Raw genomic sequence first — 25,045 nt, 5'->3', positions numbered from 1 at the left:
TATCAAGCTAACAAGGGGCATATTCGATTTCGATAATCCAACCATAGAATGTAGTTTCGATTACTTGTGTCTATTTCATAAAACATTATAAAATCAGTGCATGTATTCTCAGTCCCAAAAATATATATTGCAAAAGCATTTAAAAATGGAGCAAATGAAACTCACCATACTGTATTTTGTAGTAAAAATATTCATACGACGATACTGAACAATGCAGGGTTGGACTCGGATTCACGAACCTATATTAATTGTATATTTATTAAAACGTATAATCGTAATCGAACAACTTTATATATTATTATTATTATTATTAATATATTTGTTATATTATGTTATATAGATATATTTAATATATTTAATTCATACATTGTATATAGTTATTACCTTTCATATTAAATTTTAATATAGTTTAATTATTAACCTTTTATTGATAAAATATAGTATTAAATAATATTAGTGTAATGGTAATGTGTTTTTATATTAAGTTTTATATTTGTAAAGATAACAATAATAAATATAGTGATAGTAATAAAAATAATAATAATAATCTATTTTATTCTTACATATAAATTTCATAATAACATTGGTATTCGTATTTATAATTTTCATATTTATAATTGTAACATCATCTTTAAAACTTTTATTTTCGTAATCATATTAGTTTTTATAGTAATGTTATTGATAGTAATAATAATATGGTTGTAATGATACTAATAATGGTAAAAGTAATAATAATATTAATAATAGTAATGTTACTTATAGTAACATTAATAATAACAATAATACTTATAAAATAATACTAATACTAATATTAATAACAATAAAACTAGTTTGTGTTATTTTTATAGTAATAATAATAATGATAATCCTAGTCATAATAATACCTAATGATGTTGCTTAATCATAAAAGTGATAATAATATAAATCATATTATTAATGTTAACCTAATAATATCAATAACTAATAAATATAATAATAACAATAACAATAATAATAGTAATAACAATAATAATAATAATGATAATAATAATAATAATAATAATAATAATACTAATAATACTTGTTCTAGCGTTAATTTTTATATTATTAACAATTAAGATACTAGTAATAATTAATATAACAATAATAATATCAATAAGTAATAACAATAATAATAATAATAATAATAATAATAATAATAATAATAATAATAATAATAATAATAATAATAATAATAATAATAATAATAATAATAATAATAATAATAATAATAATAATAATAATAATAATAATAATAATAATAATAATAATAATAAATATAAATATGAAAACTACCTTTAAAGGGTTAAAAAGAAATAAACCGCAGGAGCCGGGACTCGAACCCACGACCTCACGCTCACCCGCAAATGCCCTTAACCACTCCTCTGTTCCTTCCATTTTCGAATTTAATCCCAGCCCATATTTATTTAACCAAGTCTTCTGTTAACCCTTCTTCTTCACTAACCCAGTTCGATCAGAGACTAAAACCAATCCATCAACGAGGTAATTATTTAGTTTTAGGATTAACACACGAAGTATATTGAATTGCTATGAGTTCTTGAGAGAATTGAAAAATAAAAAAAATAAAAAAAAGACAGATACAACACAGCGACTGCCGTCGGTTTTTATATATAAAAAAAAAAATTTCCTTTATGATTTTAAGGAAGTTTTAGATCATACCTATAACATGAAACATGTTTTAATTCGTATATAGAAACTTTTTGAATCGTTAAATTCAACAAAAACACAAAAACAGATTCGAATTTGGTGATGAACAAATTCTGTTGACTTTTATTTTGGAAGTTTGACTCAAAAATTCGAGTTCGATACTAGAAATTGAAAGTTGAGATTTTAGATAAAGCTTACATGAACGATTCCTAACATTTCTGCATTATTAGATTTTTAATTTTGACTCGTAATCGAAGCTTTTGCAAAAATGACTCGAACAGAGGGAGTAAACTGATTCGTTTTATTTACTTTCTGTATTCTTCTTTAACAGTTGTAGTTCCAATCGATAGATAACAAATATGAATGTATTAATTCAACAATTAGAGCAGTAAACTAAATTAGTATCTAGCGTTGGTGGTTGACAAGCTATCACAGGCTGACAGAATAAAGAAAAAAAATATAAAGAATGAGAATCAGATTAATATTGCGTATATGTATATATCTTCATTTATATTATTAGTCTTATTATTTGCATATATCTATAATTATATGTGTTTATCTGTATCTATAAATTTTCTGTAATTATATATAATAACTAATCTTATTAACTAACATATAACAATAATAATGATACTCCTAATATTATAAATAATAATAATACAATTTATGGTAATATAGTGGTAATAATAATAATATTATTAATATTAATGATAATAATAACTATAGAATTTATAACAATAATATTATTAATAATAATAATATTATTTATAATATCTTTAATATTATTAATGATATTAATTAGTATAAGTAATAATAATGCTATAACAATTTATATATTAGTTTCATATTTATGTGACATATAGGAAATAATACTATTAATATTACTGATTTTAATATTAGATTTAGTATTGATAATACTAATGAAAGTAATTTGTAATATCATTAGTATAACAATTATATTTTTATATCTATTTAATCATGAGATTATAATAACATATACATATTTATATATATTAACAATACTTAATTATTCTAATTGTTATTTTAAAAAAATTAAATTCCAATTATTTAAAGTATACTTTATTAAATCAAAATATTATATATTCTAATGTTTATATTAATATAATATATACATATTTATTTACAAATAATTGTTCGTGAATCGTCGGATATAGTCAAAGGGCAAGTGCATTCATAAAGAATCGTTCAAACATTTTTGAAACTCGGTTTAATAGGTTTTGCTTATCATGTCGAAATCATATAGAGATTAAGTTTAAATTTGGTCGAAAATTTCCGGGTCGTCACATGACTATGCCCATTACTATTTTGAAGAATCCAAAGAATGAGGCAAATAGGAGTGAGAGTCAGAAGTCTGAGAAAAGGAGTGTTAGAAAACCGAAACAATCTAGGAAGAAAAATACTCAGCTCACCCATGTTAAGTTTGTTAAGGATAGTAGTACTGTGAATACTCAGGTCATTGATTCCAAAGTTGAACTTCCACCAAAAGTGAGAGTTCAAATTCAGGAAGCGTGATGAAATATATTCCGCCTAATCGTCGACAGACCGTTAAACAGCAAGTCACGTAACCCCTTCCAGCTAGGCAACAGAATACACCCCCGAGGAGACAGTATACAACTTCTAGGCGTCAAGTGTTTAATGCTAATGGTTTTGATAATGTTAACTATTTCAATTGTGGGATGTTGGGACACAAGGCTATGAATTTCAAACCCATTCGACAGACACCACACAAGAAGATTGATCTTAGTTCCAAACGTACTTTTGATAGAAGATCATCTTCACCTGTGTTTAAACCTACTTCTGTCAAATCAAATGAAACAAAAGTTTTTCAAACAAATGACTATTACATGAAGCCATTACCAACAAATGCTGTTTGGAAACGTAAATCATAAGTGAAAGGTGTCCAAAATTCTGAAGGTCCTTCCGGATCTAAAGGACAATGGGTGGAATTGCCAGTGGTTGGCATTGATGGGAAACCCACTGCCATTCAGGCATGGGTGGCCCTTTCTAACTAATCTCCTTGTTTTTATGTGTAGGTCACCTACAATCCTCGCCGCAGTACATGGATTGTTGATAATGGGGCGTCCAGGCACATGACAGAGAACTTGTCCTTACTTTCTAATGTGAAAACAGTGGATGGAGGACTAGTTTCTTTTGCAGGTAGTGAAGGAGGTTTTATTACTGCACAAGGGGTGATTGCTAACGAGAATGTCAGCTTCGATAAAGTCAATTTTGTGGAGTAAATTTCGAACAATTTGCTTTCAGTTTCACATGTTGCTGACAAAAAGTATACGGTTGCTTTTGATGATAAATTGTGTTATATCTTGAGAAAAGAATTTGTAATTCCAGAAGACATGATTTTGATGACCGCTCTAAGATGTAAGGATCTCTATATTCTTGATATGCGAAGGGCTCATGTTAAAGCAGCTACAGGCCATCAGGCTTTTGTTTCGAAAGCTACTGAACAGGAGTCCATCATTTGGCACAAGCATATGGGTCATCTGAGTCTAAGGAAGATGAATAATCTAGTTCACAATGGACTAGTTGATGGTGTTAATCTAAAGAGCTTTCATATTCCTGAAGGGTGTCTTTCGTGTAGGAAAGGGAAACAGACAAAGAAGTCTCATGTTACCAAAAAGCATCATTCTGTTAATATTCCTTTGGAGTTGTTGCATATGGATCTCTTTGGTCCAGTTAATTGCAAGACTATCACTGGAGAATCATATTGCTTAGTGGTTACAGACGAGTTTTCACGTTTCTCTTGGGTTATGATGCTGAAGCATAAATCAGATACTTTCGAGCACATTAAAGTCTTGATTCTGAAGCTTGAAAGTTTGTATAAATTGAAGGTTAGAAAGATTCGTACCGACAATGGTACAGAGTTCAAGAATAACAACATGCTGCTGTTTTGTAATGAGAATGAGATACAACAACAGTTCAGTCCTGCTTATACACCTCAGTCGAATGAGGTTGCTGAAAGAAAGAATAGGACGTTAATTGAAACCGCAAGAACTATGCTAGCTGATGCATGTTTACCTATTGTTTTCTAGGGAGAAGCCGTGAGCACAGCGTGTTATATGATGAACAGAGTTCTAGTGGTGAAGAGACACGGTAAGACGTGTTATGAATTACTGCACAAGAGAAAGCCTAACATTAAACATTTTGAACCCTTTGGTGCTCCTTGTACTATTCTAGTACGCGACACAGGAGGAAAATTCAATTCTAAGGTTGTCTCAGGTATCTTCTTGGGTTATGGGAATGCAAATAAGCGAGTGTATAATACTGAATCAAAATGCGTTGAAGAACGTTTTGAGGTTGATATTCAGCGTAACGCTCCAGCTCGTGTTAGTAAAGGATTCGCATGGCAATTTGAATATGATAAACTGTTTGACACTTTTAACTTTCCACCGGAGGCTACAGACGATGAGATACTAACTCAGATGCTGTATAATTCTCAGAACTCCACAGAGAATGTTATCTCTATTCCTAGCCAGACTCAGGTTCAGACTCGAAGTTCTCATCAGAGTCCGATTCAGAGTCTGTGGCAAAGTACGCAGAGTGACAATCCTAATGTTGATCCTAATGTGGAAATGGTGTATGAGACAGATGAAGATAGTGATTCAGAAGAAGATGAGGGTGTTAATCGAGCACGGTTGACTGAAGAGCACTTAAATCCTCTTTATATGAAACAACCCAACCCGTATTTAAACCGGCCCGTAATTTTTTTTCTTAAATACATTAATATTTAGGTCCCATTTATGTTTCCAAAAACATCTTTAACACAATAATAAGTTAAATGAGCTTTAAAACATTTAATACATAGTTTAAATATTCGAACGGGCAAACACGACCCGACTATTTTAATGTCCAACAAAACCGAGCATGGTGATTGGGAATACGCTACCCAATCCTAATCGATCCAAAAGCACATCTTCTAAAGCAAACTACGCAAGTCCACTAGTCCCCACGCTTACCCGAGCCACCGCCTCCATGCAAATCTATAAAAAAATGTAGACAACGAGAGGGTAAGCTAACGCTTAGTGAGTGAGAATATACTACATACATACATATGCATAAAATGGACACGCCACACAAGTAATCAAATAACGCATACCGGAGCATCCAAGCATAAACGCAAGCTAAGCTAAGCATACCGTACGATCACTAAGCATCAAGCTAAAAATAACAACAAATAAGGTAAGTTCACCAACGACGATGTGAACAATGCCAAATAAGCTACGCCCGGAGGGTTAGCTACATCACAACAATACGACAATATATAACAAATATTAAACCGCCCAAGGTTAACCCCTTAACCTGAATACCAAAAACCAAATACCAAAATGAAGATTGGCCGAACTACATGAGCCTTAGTAAATCCGTATCCACACGAGACTACTATCTTCAATACCACAACAACATCGAGGTTGGCCGAACTACACGAGCCTTAGTGAATCCGAAACCACACGAGATCACTACCTCAATAAGATGACCGAACTACACGAGTCATCGTGAATCCCAACTACACGAGACTCACTTTCTCAATAAGATGACCGAAACTACACGCGTCATCGTGAATCCGCATCTACACGTGATCCACTTCTCCAATCACAACTCAATACCAACCCTTCGCCATTGGGGTTGTATAATCCACATTACAAGCATATATGATATCGTACACATAAAGTGTGCACCTCGTCAAAGGTGGTCAACCAAAACGCACAATCGTGCTATTTGGAAACATACACAAGTCCATTAAATCCACCTATATATAAAGTGAGCTCTATAGCCGAGAATCACTTCACCCGACCCGCACCCATCCTACACATACATATGCACATAGGATATTAACACTCACATTGTCGCCTTGATGAATGCCACCGAATAATCCGCAACTCACCGATGGAATGTACCTATTCCATTATCACAAATACAACAACACAATTAGGGAGGATTTACAAACCAACCCAAATTGACAACTAGTGCAATCTCGACCCAGATGCACCTTCAAGCACAAACCACGCCCAAACTAACCAATAATCACTAACACTAGGGACAATGGTCCTAATAAGCCAATTAAACCCGAACATAAGTGTTAAACACTTGTCTTGCCCAATTTGACACCAAAACCCTAATTTTGACCCAATTCAAAATTAGTCAACCAAACACACCCAAATGAGTTCCAACACTTCCATAATCACTAATCATAGCGATTACACTCAATTTAAAGCCCTAGCCAAGGCTAAATCATCAACCAACCCAAAACCCACCTTCATCACTAATAAACCTGAATCCTAGTTATTATCTTCCATTAACAACTAGTGGGGTTCCATTTATGAACATACAGGCCAAAAGCCCCAAATTTAGATGATGAACACGAAAATGAAATTCGAAGTTAGAGCTTACCAATAGTATCAAAATGTAGCTAAGAACGAGGAGAACAAAGTTGCCTCTTACGCCAAAGATCGAATCACGAATCTTCCTTTCTAAAATCCCTCTTGAATGATTTGGAGAAATGAAGAAAAGAGAGAAAATGAGGAAGAAAAAGGAAAAAGAAATAAAGAAAATGAATGAGTGGATGAGATTAAGATCTCAAATCTGGCTCATACGTGAAATGACCAAAATGCCCTTGAACCTCATTTAGAATTACAAAAACCTGGTACCAGTCTGTCCAGAACGCCGCACCGCGGCCCTCATCGTCGCGCTGCGACATATAACGTGGTCTGGTGGCTGTCTTATCGTGCCTCCTGATCCTGAATTCTTTGGTTCGTCGCGCTGCGGCTCCTCCTGTCGTGCCACGACCTTTGCCGTGGTCTGGTGCCTTTTATCCATGCAACAAACATTCATATAAAATGCCCATAAAACACTTATCAATTCATTCGATCACTCGCGTACTCTATTTACATACATGCAACATGTATATACATACTCGATACACCTATATATCATATACGGGGAAAACGGGGTGTTACAACTCTCCCCCACTTAGATTCGATCACGTCCTCGTGATCCTAATCACTTAATCAATCCGAACCTACACGCTATGGTTCTCGAACAATCGTTCTAATCCGACTTCTAACACATTTCTCATTAATCCGAAGATTAACCCATTTACCAAAATACACATGTGCACGCATTTCGAGACATGCAATGCACAAATCATCCGAAGTCTATAACGATCACTTAAAATACGCGAAATCGCAACGTATCCTTCCAACTCATCTAGGCAATTCTTCTCATAGAGTTACCCTTAACAACTAAATCGTCATTCACGATTTATCAAGTCCACAAATCCGAGCACTAAAACTTGCTCAATCCCTCATATCGGGAAAAACTCCACCAATCTCGTACCGAGATATCAACCCTTTAGCGTACCATACCAAGTACAATGCTAAAAGTAAACACATCCCAAACTAAAGTCAACCATCTAACCGATGAAGACCAAATAAAAGTGAAATCTAACGGATAACACTTACCACTTAACATCCCTTGTAGTGCGCAAACACGTCTAATACCCAACTACCGCAAACTCGTGAGCAAAATACGACTATTGCATCACTATTCACACCAAAATGGTCCTTACGACCCCACCATTGGCGTATAAAACAACCAACAGATCACACAACATGGTCCTTACGACCCCACCATTGGCGTATAAAACAACCAATAGATCACACAACATGGTCCTTACGACCCCACCATTGGCATATAAAACAACCAATAGATCACACAACATGAAGGCAGACCGAAAACTACACGCGCCTTAGTGAATCCGCAACCACACGCGACCCACTACCTCCACCGCACAACAATCAGAATTGGCCAAACTACACGCGCCCCAGTGAATCCGAACTACACGAGAATCACTATCCCAAAAGAGTGACCGCATCCACACGTGTCGTTGTGAATCCGAACTACACGAGACTCACTTCCTCAATATAATGACCGCATCCACACGTGTCATTGTGAATCCGAACTACACGAGACTCACTTCCACAATAAGATGACCGAACTACACATGTCACCGTGAATCCGCATCCACACGTGATCCACCTCCCAAATCTCAACACAGAAATAGTACTCCCATTCCCCATCGGTACTCGCATTTCCCGATAACGTTATACCATACCGATATAACGCTACTCCCAAGGTGAAGTTAGCGGACCACGTCAACGGCCATAACCCACCAATCACACATGCTCTTTTGGCCTCATACGACGAGTAGTGTAACATCGGGCACTGCTACACCATAGTGAATCCTAAAAGATTACACTAACCATTCACCCCAAACAAAAAACCATTAGTGTACTTAACACCGTGTAACACTAACCACCAGGTGGTGTCTTAACACCGCGACTAACCCACCCAAGTAAAATCCATCACACACGTACGCGCATCATACGTATGCGTACACAACGCCAACATAATCGAGCAAGAACCGCCCATAACGCACATAGGCGGAAAACAAAAATTCTCTAGAAGAGAATCCGACACGCACATCCCTTAACCGAAGGATCTTACTTGCTCGTCAAACACGTCAATTATATTTAAATGAGATTCATCACATTACCACCTCGGTGATAATTTAAATCCAAAACCATAAGTACAATTTATTTCAAATCGTACTTTTACCACAATCGACCAACGTAGGTCTCAACGCTAGCTCCGAATCCATACGAGCATCGTCCAATATCAATACACTAGAACACCTTCATGCGAGAGTACAACTCCCCCACTTGGAACTCCGTTCCATAACCACATCATCGAGATAAAGGTATCTCATGATATACCCTTCACAATACCTTGCCCTATCCATGAGCATACAAAGGATTTTAACCTATCCTTAAACACTTCGAACGAAAAGTTTACCTTAATTACACAAAATTTAATCTTGCAATCCTCCGATTGCTCTAGCTTGCCAAATTTTCACCTAGTCACTCATGTACCTAAGGGTTTCTCTCCGGTACCCTAAGTACAATGTAACCGCAACATCATCGGAGTCGAATACCACGCTAGCAGGTATGTAAAAGGCACCTAACATCACATCACGTAGACTCCATTACCAACGCACATCGAGATAAAACACTCGATCCTCAGGGTTTTATCCACCCGTCGAATCTCATGGTTCAGCAACTTCAACACGAAAGCAAAGACGCGCTTAACGACCGAACACCAAAGCCCATACCCATGGATTGGTAGAAACATTTCCCAAACACTAAGGAATGCTTGGTTGCACCAAGTCTTGCGCCCTTCATCCGCCAATCCATACGCCACCATAGGGTAATTCCATTAGGAATGTCACCCCTAACAATAATATGCACAACACGATGCAATTAACAAATCCGAACTCAATCGGCACATAATAAATAATCAAAGGACAATTTTATTAAAACAAAACATACCTTAACGTCTCCTTGCCACACTCGTCCCCGCTAACTCGGGATATTCCAACTTACGATGTCCTTCCTCTTAGAAATTGAAGCACACCATGCCATCACCCTTTGGCACCGAACATTCCCAAGACTTGTGACCCCTCACACCAAAATTGTAACACCTAGACGCACTAGAACCTGATATACTCATCCGTGTACCACTCGTGCTCACACTTGCACCCCTAGCTCTCTTACTTGGAGCGTCATATGAAACAACCCTTCTCTCACTTGAAGGTTCGCCAATCTTCGATCGCGAATACGACTCGAAACCCCTAGCCACCGTGAATAACTCCGCAAACGACTTCGCGTAACCCCGGCTAATTTTGTTTTTCAAGTCATCATTCAAAGTTCGATAGAAATCCTCCATTAACAAACGATCATTCCCCAAATACTTCGGGCAAAAACGAGCCTTCGCTATAAAGGTCGTCTTGAGAGTATTCAAATCCATAGAACCCTGTTGCAAATTTTGCAACTCATTACGCAATTCCGACAAATCGGTTGATGTCCGAAACTCCTCGAAGAATTCCTTCTTAAACTCGTCCCACGATAACGCCATAAACGGCTCACTACCGACAAGATCAATCTTACCATCCAACCAATCCTTCACCCTTCCTCGCAACAAGCTAGTAGCGAGTCTTGTCTTCTTCTCGGGAGGGCATTCAATAGTGCGAAAACACCCTTCGACATCCAAAATCCAAGTTGTGCTTACCAAAGGATCCGGTTTCCAGTCATACATCGGGGGTTTAGTCCTCATGAAGCTCTTAAGACAACGCTCCATTTCCCCACTACTTTGAAGTTCGGAATACTTCCTATCCATTTCTTCTCGAAACGCACCCATTTGCTCCGCAATGGCGGCCGCAACTCTAGCGTTAAACTCAACGTCATTCGTCTCGATCTCGTTTCGCGTGGTCATTCTAAAGAATGCAAAACGATTAGTCCACTAACGTATAAAACAATACGCACAATACCGCCCCATCTTGCTAAACACTCGTCGTACATCACTTGTTAGACACTATTTGCACCCGTAATAAGGTTTGCAAGTACTTATTACAAACAGACACGTTATATCAACTTGTTAGTACAACGACCGCCTCGCTTGATGATGTAAACCAACACAACAAAAATTCTACGCGATATAAACACACGCAAGAATTACATCACAACACAAGCCAAAATCTTAGTTAGACCACCTATAAATAAGGCACTAACTATAACCCGTTCCGACCCGTACTCCTACAAGTCCCGCAACAATTAAGCACACACAAAAGTCTAAGTCTAGGCACCTATCTCAAGTCACCTAAATCCCTTAGACCATGCTCTGATACCACTTGAAACAACCCAACCCGTATTTAAACCGGCCCGTAAATTTTTTTATTAAATACATTAATATTTAGGTCCCATTTATGTTTCCAAAAACATCTTTAACACAATAATAAGTTAAATGAGCTTTAAAACATTTAATACATAGTTTAAATATTCGAACGGGCAAACACGACCCGACTATTTTAATGTCCAACAAAACCGAGCATGGTGATTGGGGATACGCTACCCAATCCTAATCGATCCAAAAGCACATCTTCTAAAGCAAACTACGCAAGTCCACTAGTCCCCACGCTTACCCGAGCCACTGCCTCCATGCAAATCTATAAAAAAAAATGTAAACAACGAGAGGGTAAGCTAACGCTTAGTGAGTGAGAATATACTACATACATACATATGCATAAAATGGACACGCCACACAAGTAATCAAATAACGCATACCGGAGCATTCAAGCATAAAGGCAAGCTAAGCATACCGTACGATCACTAAGCATCAAGCTAAAAATAACAACAAATAAGGTAAGTTCATCAACGACGATGTGAACAATGCCAAATAAGCTACACCCGGAGGGTTAGCTACATCACAACAATACGACAATATATAACAAATTGTAAACCGCCCAAGGTTAACCCCTTAACCCGAATACTGAAAACCAAATACCAAAATGAAGATTGGCCGAACTACACGAGCCTTAGTAAATCCGCATCCACACGAGACTACTATCTTCAATACCACAACAACATCGAGGTTGGACAAACTACACGAGCCTTAGTGAATCCGAAACCACACGAGATCACTACCTCAATAAGATGACCGAACTACACGAGTCATCGTGAATCCGAACTACACGCACTACAAAAAAAGTGTACATATAGGACACTCAGATTGGTCCTATAATGTCACTTTATAGGACCTTTTGGCCTGATAGGACCAACAGGAGATGTGTACCAACTAAGGCGGTCGTATAAAGTATAGACGCAAAATAGTGTCCTAAAAGTTAATAAGATTATGAAACCAATTATCGGGTCCTATAATATAATTAACGACCACACAGAAAAGTCCTTTTAAGTACATATCTAGTGACTTTTATTTAGTTTGAGACATACAAAAGGGTCCTAATGTATCGATATTCTTGTTTAGTACCAAGAAAAAATGTCCTAATATGCACAAATGTTACTTTAATACCACATAAAAGGGTTCTAATATAATGATTTTTGAAGTTAGTACCACTAAAAAGAGTCCTAAGATAAATATCTTAAACCTTAAAACCACAAAATGAGTCCTAATATATAATGATATGTACTTTAGTACCATATATAAAGTCCCAATATAATGATTTTCAAGGTTAGTACCACTATAAAAGTCCTAATATAAATATATTATTAAACCTTAAAACCACAAAATAGTTTCTAATGTATAATGATATATTATTTTAGTACCATGAAAAAAGGTCATAATATAATGATATTATATCATGTTTATTATGACATAATTATACGGCGTCCTATCAAGTCATATTAGTTCAAGATCCAGATCAGATATTCGAATCCGTTTTAGATATTTGGGTCCGATTTGAATATTTGGGTCAAATTCAAGCCTTTGGGTCCAGTTCTGATATTCAGTTCTGGTTCGGTTATTTGGATCATGTTCAAATATTCGAATCCAGTTTGGTTTTTGGGCGATTTTTTCTGATCCGATTTTTATTTGACACACCCAATTAATAATATATATGGAGTATTAAAAAACAAATATGAAAAAAAATATAATTATTTTTCAATAAATAAATTATTCTCATTACATAAAAAAACAAAAACATAAAAAATTGATTGATAATCCAACATATAAAGACTTCAAATTAAATTTAACAAGAATCTAAAATCAACAAAAAGCAATGGATAACGTCTTGGTCATCATGTACCTTTATCAATCCTCACATACCACCTACAAATAAATCATCCATGTATAAGCATAATTGTGCACGTATAAATATTAATCTTAATTAAAATTTTAACAAGGAGCCAAAAGTAGCAACATCATCAAACATAAATTCCCAATCATCATGCAATCTTTTCGACCATGAGGCACAACTTACAAACAAATCATTAATGTAATGAAAAAAGCAAATAATGAAACTAAATAGAATACGATCGAATATATTACAATCTATCAACATTTGTGAATTACGAGTGGAGATGCAGTACCTTGTAGAGTGATTCAGAGTTGCCAAACATGAAAACCAACTGATCCTTGAATGACCGGTAATACGGGAAATGAGATGCAATACCATCAAGAAGAGTGTCTTGTGTCACCCAATATTTTCACTCGATAAAATACAACTATATGACCTGTAATTCTGAATGCAATAGCTACAATTTCACTAAAGTATAAGTGGTGAAATAGTGCAATATTTACTTCGCATTTAGGTTTAAATCGCAGTTTATTTGTTGCCCCAAACCAAAGACTCGGTAAGTAGTGTCGTTAAAAACCTCAGGTTCAGTACCGGTAACATCGTGAACATCATTTAGTCTAAAATATTTAGACTGAAGCATAGAGGGTCAAGCAGTCAATACCAACTTATGAGAACGTAACTCTTCTCCGGCCACATTAGATATAACATCTTTACCTACAACTATTTTGCAGCAAACCACCAAAATTTGATCCATTATCCGACTCTGGTACATACATTGAATGTAACATCGGGCAGTCAATGTCAATTGCAGAAACAACGATTCATACAGTGTCCTATGATGCAGTTAATCTTCAAGAAGTCGTCCTTGAAATAGTTAGAAGTTTGCATTTATCGCCTGTAAAATCTCTTGTATCCCATGATCAGAGGAGCACAAAATATATGAATGGATTGATTATAATAGCCATGACACTTCTCAAAAATAATTTAGTACGAAAAACTAACCAAGGCGATCAACGGCTGAAGGACGCAATGCAAACCCTCGTTGAATCGTCGTTGCTTGACCACAGGCTAACAGAAGTTGCTTGTCTAAATAAATAGTAAAATTTGTTGTGGATATAGTGTTGTTCAACAATAATGTGCAAGTACAAATACAAATCAATTAGTAGAATAAATCATATTAACTATTAAAAAAGGACAAGAAAAAACTCACTCTCCCATACATACTCTCCCATACAATAGAGTCTAGGATCGGAATATTTGTCCACACGGGTAAGCCGAGTCTATATATGAAATATCAATTGTTAAGTACTATCACATTGCTCAAGAATAATAAACAATTTACTAAAGAACATTCATATAAGGTAATGATACCACATTACCTTCCAAGTACTGACATATGTTTGCATAGCTTAATTTTAATACGACCTTACCTGGCATAGCATCACAACAATAAAAGTGCAGGGAAAAAATTGTTTGAAGCATGCTAGATAATAAAATTGTAAAATTTACTCATTTAATAATAATCATAAATTACTTGCATCAGACTATCGAAATCCAACCCATTTACACCACTATTAAAACATCACACATTTTCACTCTTCAACTAAAACACTCAGCGTCTTAATTTATATCCATATCGATGTCACTTATAACTATACCAAGCTCTATAATTCACAATAATAAACATTTCTTTTTCTTCTATAACCTCAAGTATGCTGGGGTTATTCCATAGCCAATTAGATGAACCATGTAAATCTTAGAAAGTAATTTGTGACAATGCTTTGCCTTGAACTACTTTTTGAAGCTAAGCCACTCAGATAATAATATGCAGCAAAAAAAATATGCAGTAGCAAAAATATATTATTAATTAGACTGATTAATCATAGCCAGACAAATGAAGGTGTTGGATTGGACTTTAGATGCATTAACATAATACACACAATTACATAAATATGCACTTTTATTTTTTATCTTCATGAAAAGATAAATACTCATCCAACAAGATCATTTACAATTCATATACATATATATCATTTCAGTTTGTCCCAGGTATATATTCTTCAATGAACATTTAATCATTACAATCTATTTTTTATGCATATATGCATATTTGTGTTTTAAAACGTTTGTGAACATTACATTTGTCTTTAAGAAGACAACATGTGTGAATCAGTTAATATTAAGTTGATAAATAATACTTATAATTGCTTTAGTATATAGACACAAAATAGTATCAAGGTTTAAGCAAACAATACCAAAGATTAACACACTATTCATTAAAGTAACTTTATCAAAGCAACAAAGATTAACACACTATTCCTTAAACTAACTTTATCAAAGCCACATTAGACTAGCTGTTGTATAACAACAAATTCGTTGCACCAAAAACCTCTGGAAGCTAACATGCATTTAATTTATTATTGAAGATGCAAACAGGTACCCTAATTATGTTGGATCTTATAAACACTTTGTGGAAAACAAAAAAGGACGCTTCCAAATTAAAAGTTACAATTGCATTCATAAAATATCTACAACAATCTTCTATAAGGTTAGAAAACCTAATACAAAGAAAACGCCAATCAGATTAATACAATTATTAGAAACAAATCAATAAAGATCAGCTCAAACACATAAAAAGTAGAACACGGAATCATATTCATAAAATACAAAAACAAAATATGTTTCATACATTAAAGGATTTGCAGTACAATTAAGTAAATAGAAATCAAGTGAAACAAGTATCAATTAACAATCAAAACATTAAACATACCATCCATGAAGATTGTTGTGGAGATTGATGGTGTACTCACTAGTTGCACCCACTTCCTTTTTTCTTTTAGATGAATCAAATGCAAAATCGACGAATTATATGATGCAACTATCTGGTGCGAAATCGGTTAATTCGATCCATTATAAAATTTTGTGGTGCAAAATCAGATGTGAATTCGATTCGATTGATTCGACTATCAGATGCGAAATTGATTGATTGATTCGAAATCGATAAATCAGAACATGAGTTCTAACGCTTGAAATCATATTAGTTCGATTGATTTGATTCAGTATAAAATTTTGGACGTAAGAAAATGGAAAAGAATGATTAACGCAACTCCAACTCCTAAACACAACCTTTATTGAGCAAAAGATATCTGAATGTATTCATTAAGAAAAGAAAAAAGAGATGATAATAAGTTTCTTGTGCGTGAAATTGAGAGCGGTGAAATTGAATTTGAGAAGATTGTTGAAATCAGTTTGAATTTTGAGATGAAAAATTAGGAGAATAAAGACGCTCTAGGTTAAATTTGGGGAAGAATTAAAGTTTTGAATTTTGTGTTAATTGCATTTCAAAAAGCTTCTTTTCAGGTTAATAAAAATTTGGTTTATTTTAGCAAAATCTCATATAAGGGTGTGTTTGGATAAAATTAGTTGGAGCTGGAACTTGTAGCTGGAGCTGAAGCTAATGAGATAGAGCTGGAGCTGGAGCTTATTTTTTAAGCTGGTAGCTAGAGCTTATTATTTTTTATAAGTGTAACGCCCTCCCAATAGGGTCTGGAAGAAACGTTACTAATATCAAATAAACCAACATATTATAATACGAGAACAATACTAAATGAGAAAATTTAACTTTATTGAGTACGCAGCGGAAAATGAAATGTCGTTACAATAATGGAAATAACGATAAAGTAATTGTTCATATGCAGAAGTAATAAATGCGATATCTCTTGATCCTAAGTCCAAGTAGCATCACATAAGTAGTAGATAAGAAAGCTTGAATCAAACAGCACCTGAGACAAAACATGCTAAAGTGTCAACCAAAAAGGTTGAGTGAAGTTCATAGGTTTAACAAAAGTAGTTATCGTTGTTTTTAGACCACAAGATTTAGTTGTAAAGTTGATCTCCCGCAGGATCAAAAAGTAGATCTCGCAGATCCAAAAGTTATGCCAGTGCGTGATATTTAGACTAAACGTTCAAGTTTGCCCCATGACAAGTTGTGTCTGTCCTTGTCGGTTTAAATTTCATTATCAAGTAATACAAAGACTGAGTCAAATGTATCGGGGACGTTACTCCCGATAGGCCTACCCCCAATAAATAAGCATGCCGCAGCACTTAAAAATATCACTGTAGGGACTTAGTCGGACGTAGCCGGGTATAGCATAGTTTTAGCAGTTGGTACTTGTGTCTAAATTGTAAATAGTAAAAGCAGCATGTGTCTCACCCCAAATAAGTTAAATAAGTTTGCTAGCAATAAAGAGTGGGGCTATGAATTCACCTTAGTAAGTAGAGAGAGTTATTCCTCGGAATAGAGAGTTGAACGAGTGAGCAGGAAAGTCAACCTATTGACATTTAAGAGTAGTTAAGTGTTTTGCCCATGTTTAAGTTTAAGTATGTGTTTAAGTATAGTTTGTTTTACTAAGTTTCTATTCCTAGTAAGTTACTATTTTTATAAAGTTTCTATTTTTAGAAAGTTTCTTATTTTACTAAGTTTCTATGACTAGAGAGTTTCTACTTTTATGAGTGTTTCCATTTTAGGATACTTGCCGTATTAGATAAGCTTCCAATCACCCCTTTCCCTTCGAATGGCTAATTTAGATCTAGGGGCTTGAGCCATAGGACCCTTTAAATCGGAAATCCAAACCCTCTGCCTAGAATCTCGTAGAAACCATTCGTCAAGAAAGTTCGAAGATCTATACATCTCTAATACATATCCCAAAATGTTTTTGTGCTACAATATAATTAGTAGGTTATAGGTGCTAGTAATAGTAATAGTGTATACATGTTAAGTACTAGTATAAGTAGTATTAGGGTTTCATTAATTAGGGTTAGTTAATTAAAGTAGTAATTAATAACTAGGGTTTAGTAATTAATGTCCTAGGGTTTCATAAATGTTTAGAGTTTAATTAATTAGGGTTTAAGAATTATAGTTTAGGTGTAATTAGGGTTTAAGGTTTTAATATGTATATGTATATATAATTCGTATATATATGTATATATATATATATATATATAAAAATATTTTTTTTACATGTATATATGTATATATAAATCTAGGTGTGTTTATGTATATACTTATGAATAACAAGTTTATAATATGAATATGAATTATCAAAGATCAAAGTTTATGTAAATAGTTTAGGGTTTATGTTATACCTTTGAAGATTCAAGATAATTAACAAAGAAAAGATGAACACGATGAAGATGGAAGATCAAAGCCTTAAAAATCTTGAAGAACTCCTTGAAGATTCTTGAAGAACACGAAGAACAAGCTTGAAGATCCGAATACCACAAGAGAGGGAGAGGGAGAGATTGTTTTTGAGAGAGGATTTTGGTGTGATTTGTGAATGAGAAACTAGGTGTTTATATAGTGCAAGTATTAGAGTGTTAGTCAACATAAGGATGTTCTAATTAATGATTTTATTTTGTTTTATAATTTTTAGTCAACAATAGGTGGTACTAGTTTATAATTAGTCAACATAAGGATGTACTAGTTTACACTTTATTTTTAGTCAACATAAGGATGTAAGATTTTTTTAGTCTCATTATTATTACTATTATTATTATTATTATTTTTACATTTACTACATGATAAGTATTATTTTCTTTTTACTAATTCATGACTTGTATATATTTAGTTCCCAATTGTTTTATTATTTAAATAAATGTCACTTTTTATTTATTACTTATAGGTTATTAGTTATAATATTACATAAATGCATAAATTTTAATTAGCAGTGAGTGTTGACTAACAGTTTATTATTTTCATCTTTTATTAACTTGTCAATTTTTGTACAAAGTTAATTAATATGTTTTCTAACTCTTAACACTTAACAATTGTTGATTAAAGTTTAATCATTAAGTTTTAATTATATTGTTTGGGCTTTTAATATTGGAAAAATATAGAATGGAAAAAATGAGGGTCGTTATAGTACCTCCCCGTTATTGAAAACTTCGTCCCGAAGTTTTTAGGTAGTTTCCTCGTTTGCATCAGCAGTTGAGAAGAGATGGGGATATTTCCGTTTCATATGGTCTTTGCGTTCCCAGGTATATTCGGGGCCTCTACGCGAATTCCAACGGACTTTAACGATAGGTATATTGCTTTTACGCGTTTGTTTGACCTCTCCTTCCATGATTTCTATAGGTTATTCAACGAAGTGCATTTTATCATTAATGCGAATATCATTCAAAATGATGATGTTATACAAGTCATTTCAGTAAATTAGATACATGAAATGTGTTATGAATAGTACTGAGCTCATTTAAAACCTTGAGCATTTTATGCCACAATATTAGGGCAGACAAACAAAGAGGAGTTCGTGAAAATCACAGTCATGAAATTTGATAGAGATCTTCATTGTTTACAACAAGAATATTTTAATGATGAATATAAGTTGAAAAATAAAGTTTTATCACTATTGAATAATATGGATAAAACGATTCGTTTATAGGAAGAGTATAAATGAAGCTATCATAAAAGAGTGAAATGAGAAAATTAAATGTTCGCCTTAACTTTTGACGTAGTCACGATTGATTTCCGGAATTCAAGGAATTAAAGGAAATCTTCGTAATCTATAAGATTTGATTCTCCGGTATTTACGAAATTTTGAGATTTGTTTGATTAAATGCGGTGATTTGCCTCGATTGATGTGTTTGGAATTTTGCTATAAATTAGCTTCTTTCGTTTCATTATCTTCACCACTTCTATACTTTCTTTCTTAATTCAAACTTCCAAAAGATTAAGAAAATGCTTAATCCAGTTCTGATCCTGGTTATTATATTGACCATCTATGCAGTCATTCTTCTTTTTCTTTTACCGCCAGAGGAATCTGTTTACTTCTACTATGCTCTTGGGGTTATAGTGTTTTTAATTATCCCGTGTCTTTATATTGCTATACGCATTGATATACACGGTTTGTAATTTCGGAGTCGTTATCGGGCTTTATATTTTCCCTTATATGTCGGAGCTTTATGCTTTTGTTTCTTCTTCCCGACTTCAAGTCAAGCGAGTAATGGTCCAGAATTCATAGGTATGAAGTTTCGAATGATCATAATATATAAAGTAGAAAGGAAAGGTAATAGCACGATTTGATTTGTCATATTACCAGAATATCCGGAAAAGACCGAATCATCAAGAAAAATATGTTCTTGATATATTTAGAGGTTAAATAGAATGTAAGAGTCGTGTAACATGGAAAATGATGATTATAAAATCTATGAATCATCATCTTCCATTAAAAACTTAGCATGACTTACTGTAATATAATCACGTTGGCCTGACGTCATTATATTATACTAACTCATGCTTCAATTCCCAACACTTCTTCAAAGCATTTATAATTTAAACTCGAATTTTACAGAATATAGAAACTAAAACAGTTTCCTTTATAAAGATATCGCAAAGAGATACTTAATTGCGGACATGAATCGTTATGAAGATATCTTTCGAAATATAGAGGATATTTATGATGATATTTTGGAATTTCTAAGTTCGAAAGTTGATGAAGAAAAATTTTCCGCAAGCTTTTAACATGACTTCGGAGCAAGATATTCTCTAAAGATTTCACCGGATCTAAAATTACCTGGATTCTTTGAATATAGGGTTTGGCCCTTGTGTTTGTCCTTGGTCTCCTCCATGGTTAGCTCAATCCGTTTTTCAGTTCCAAATTTTCTTTTGAGCTTTTCCAACGTACCATTCTTTATTATCAAACTGTTGGCCCTTAAGACCATCTACAATTTTTCTGTTTCCTCTGCATTTAATGCAGCCATATTTGAATCATCGGTTATCAATCCGAAATGGTTTCAAGAAATTTCATTTTTAGATGATTAAACGCTGATTGCGATAGATTCAAAGGATGTTTTCAAGAATTTTAAATTTGAAGTGTTTAAGCGTAAGATGCATCCATCAATGGATCTAACGGTTGACGAAGAAATGTTGTGATTTTCAAAAGTAAGGAATGGTAAGTTCGGTGGTTTGATTTGATAATTCATTATAGAATACGAATGAATATAATTCATGAATGTAGTGATCTTTAGGAAGATAACACTTGCTAAAGCTTTACTTAAGTTCCGATATGTCAAAATCAGAGTATGTAACTGAATTTGTATGAAAATGGTTTTTCTTTGGTGAACATATACATATATCATGTGAATGTAAGTAGTATAGTTATCAACTGCTGAATCAGAATGGAAGAATGTACAATGTAACATATTTATATGAGATATGAATATCTCTCGGGTTTTACCTACCCGTTAAAATATTTTTTACAATTAACAGTTTGTACAAAAGAGAAGATATACGTTCATATATGTATTCTTCAGATGTAATCATGGTTTTAATGAGCTAATATAATATTAAACTCATTTGATTTGCTGTTGAAACGAGAATAAATAATCTCCAAAACCTTAGAGATTTCATAATTGTCGTGAAATATTTCGCTAATGAAGTTATGAATTAATACTTCATCGTTCATTGTTATTGATATACTTCGGTATATGATGTTGGTGCTCTTGGAATTCTTGTGAAATTCATAAGGCACTAATGATATTTTCTAGAAAGTTTCGAGTACATCGAAAATTAAAGTATACAATCAATCATATATTTGAGTAATACACTTGGTTTATTACGAAATGGAGTTTATTGTATTGAAGCAATGATTAACGATTGTTAAGTTATTAACAAAAGCTGTACATCATAGCATATTGTGATATGAATTAACCATGTAGTACATACTAGTTAAGATTCACACGTAATAGCTTAGTACGAAAAGATTTATTATTGTTCCAATCCATATATATAAAGTATACATATGTAATTCTTCAGGAAGAATGAGTCAATACATCTTAACTCATTATTAATAATATTCCTTGGTATCTATGGGGCGTATGATGTTGATGTTTGAGGTACTGAGTGCGATGTTGAGGCGTGGAATGCGGATGTTGTCGTTGGTGAAGCTGGTGATGTTGGTGGTGATGCCGATGGTACTGGTGGTACTGGTTATGCTGCTGGTGCTGCTGCTGGTGTTCGTAGGTTTCGCACCATATTCTCCAGAGCCACTACTCGAGCGCGAAGCTCGTTGACTTCTTCTATTATTCCGGGATGATTGGCGGTTCGGACAAGTGGATGAATAAGATCTAAAATTTTAGATATTATATATTCGTGACTGGATATCCTGGAAATGAGGGTGAAAATAGTGTTCCGAACGGGTTCGCCAGTAAGTGCTTCAGGTTCTTCACCAAGAGGTGAATTCGGTTGGTGGAAGGGATCACCTTCTTCTTGTCTCCATTGATTAAGTTTACTACGAACCCATCCCCAATTCATCCAAAATAGATGATGGCTGATTGGTTGGTTCATTCCGGTTACGCTGCCATTGGAGCTCGAAGAGTTCGAGGAATCCATATTATGTGTTTGGAATTAGGGTTTTTGATATGAGATTAGTGTTGAATACTGGATGATATATTCATCTCCTCGAATACGTGTATATAGCAAAAAGATTTCCGTAATTTATGGAGGGAATTTAGGAAAAGTGTTAGACAAAATCTATTGGGATAGATACGATAAGATATAATAAGATATGATGTGTCTATACTTTAATAATGGCAGTATGACGTGTCGAGATCATAAAGTGATAAGTATGTAATCTAATAATCTTTTGATTAAAGACTTTCAATTCGTATACTGTGATAACCCAATGACATTTTTCGATTCATAAACCGATGCATAAAGGCATAAGGCATATAGGTACGTGATATAACAGGGAGTTATATACGTTTGTGTGTGAGTAGTAACAATTATAAAAGTTTCAAAATCATGGATAATATTTCATGTAATACATATGTAATACACATAACCATGATAGATGACTTATGAATGTCAAGAATTTCTGAAATCATTGTGTCGCATTTAGATGCGGTGGTGTAATTGGATAGTACTCAGGAAAGTGAGCAGAGTTCTTAGATTAGCTCATCATTCTAAGATAAGTAAAGTTTCTAAAGTATAGTGTAGCATTTAACAGTTAAAGGCAACAATTAAAGGCACTATGGTCAAGAAAAGTTGTAGTCCTACATTAGGAAAGAGACTTTGATTAGAATCTTTAAGTCAAGTTTGGTAAAGCATGATTGTTAAGATTATAAGGCAATCCTAAGTGCTTTAAGTGTAAGGCAGGAAAGGTTATAGTTTCCTAGATTGCTAAGGCACCCTAGCTAGCAAGTAAGGCACACATAAAATTGCAATCCTGGTTCTCTATAACAGCCTGGTTATGCTCTGATACCAATCTGTAACGCCCTCCCAATAGGGTCTGGAAGAAACGTTACTAATATCAAATAAACCAACATATTATAATACGAGAACAATACTAAATGAGAAAATTTAACTTTATTGAGTACGCAGCGGAAAATGAAATGTCGTTACAATAATGGAAATAACGATAAAGTAATTGTTCATATGCAGAAGTAATAAATGCGATATCTCTTGATCCTAAGTCCAAGTAGCATCACATAAGTAGTAGATAAGAAAGCTTGAATCAAACAGCACCTGAGACAAAACATGCTAAAGTGTCAACCAAAAAGGTTGAGTGAAGTTCATAGGTTTAACAAAAGTAGTTATCGTTGTTTTTAGACCACAAGATTTAGTTGTAAAGTTGATCTCCCGCAGGATCAAAAAGTAGATCTCGCAGATCCAAAAGTTATGCCAGTGCGTGATATTTAGACTAAACGTTCAAGTTTGCCCCATGACAAGTTGTGTCTGTCCTTGTCGGTTTAAATTTCATTATCAAGTAATACAAAGACTGAGTCAAATGTATCGGGGACGTTACTCCCGATAGGCCTACCCCCAATAAATAAGCATGCCGCAGCACTTAAAAATATCACTGTAGGGACTTAGTCGGACGTAGCCGGGTATAGCATAGTTTTAGCAGTTGGTACTTGTGTCTAAATTGTAAATAGTAAAAGCAGCATGTGTCTCACCCCAAATAAGTTAAATAAGTTTGCTAGCAATAAAGAGTGGGGCTATGAATTCACCTTAGTAAGTAGAGAGAGTTATTCCTCGGAATAGAGAGTTGAACGAGTGAGCAGGAAAGTCAACCTATTGACATTTAAGAGTAGTTAAGTGTTTTGCCCATGTTTAAGTTTAAGTATGTGTTTAAGTATAGTTTGTTTTACTAAGTTTCTATTCCTAGTAAGTTACTATTTTTATAAAGTTTCTATTTTTAGAAAGTTTCTTATTTTACTAAGTTTCTATGACTAGAGAGTTTCTACTTTTATGAGTGTTTCCATTTTAGGATACTTGCCGTATTAGATAAGCTTCCAATCACCCCTTTCCCTTCGAATGGCTAATTTAGATCTAGGGGCTTGAGCCATAGGACCCTTTAAATCGGAAATCCAAACCCTCTGCCTAGAATCTCGTAGAAACCATTCGTCAAGAAAGTTCGAAGATCTATACATCTCTAATACATATCCCAAAATGTTTTTGTGCTACAATATAATTAGTAGGTTATAGGTGCTAGTAATAGTAATAGTGTATACATGTTAAGTACTAGTATAAGTAGTATTAGGGTTTCATTAATTAGGGTTAGTTAATTAAAGTAGTAATTAATAACTAGGGTTTAGTAATTAATGTCCTAGGGTTTCATAAATGTTTAGAGTTTAATTAATTAGGGTTTAAGAATTATAGTTTAGGTGTAATTAGGGTTT

This window comes from Rutidosis leptorrhynchoides, chromosome 7 (genome assembly GCF_046630445.1).
Source record: "Rutidosis leptorrhynchoides isolate AG116_Rl617_1_P2 chromosome 7, CSIRO_AGI_Rlap_v1, whole genome shotgun sequence".
NCBI lineage: Eukaryota > Viridiplantae > Streptophyta > Magnoliopsida > Asterales > Asteraceae > Rutidosis > Rutidosis leptorrhynchoides.
Note: the sequence above shows the minus strand (reverse complement) of the source record.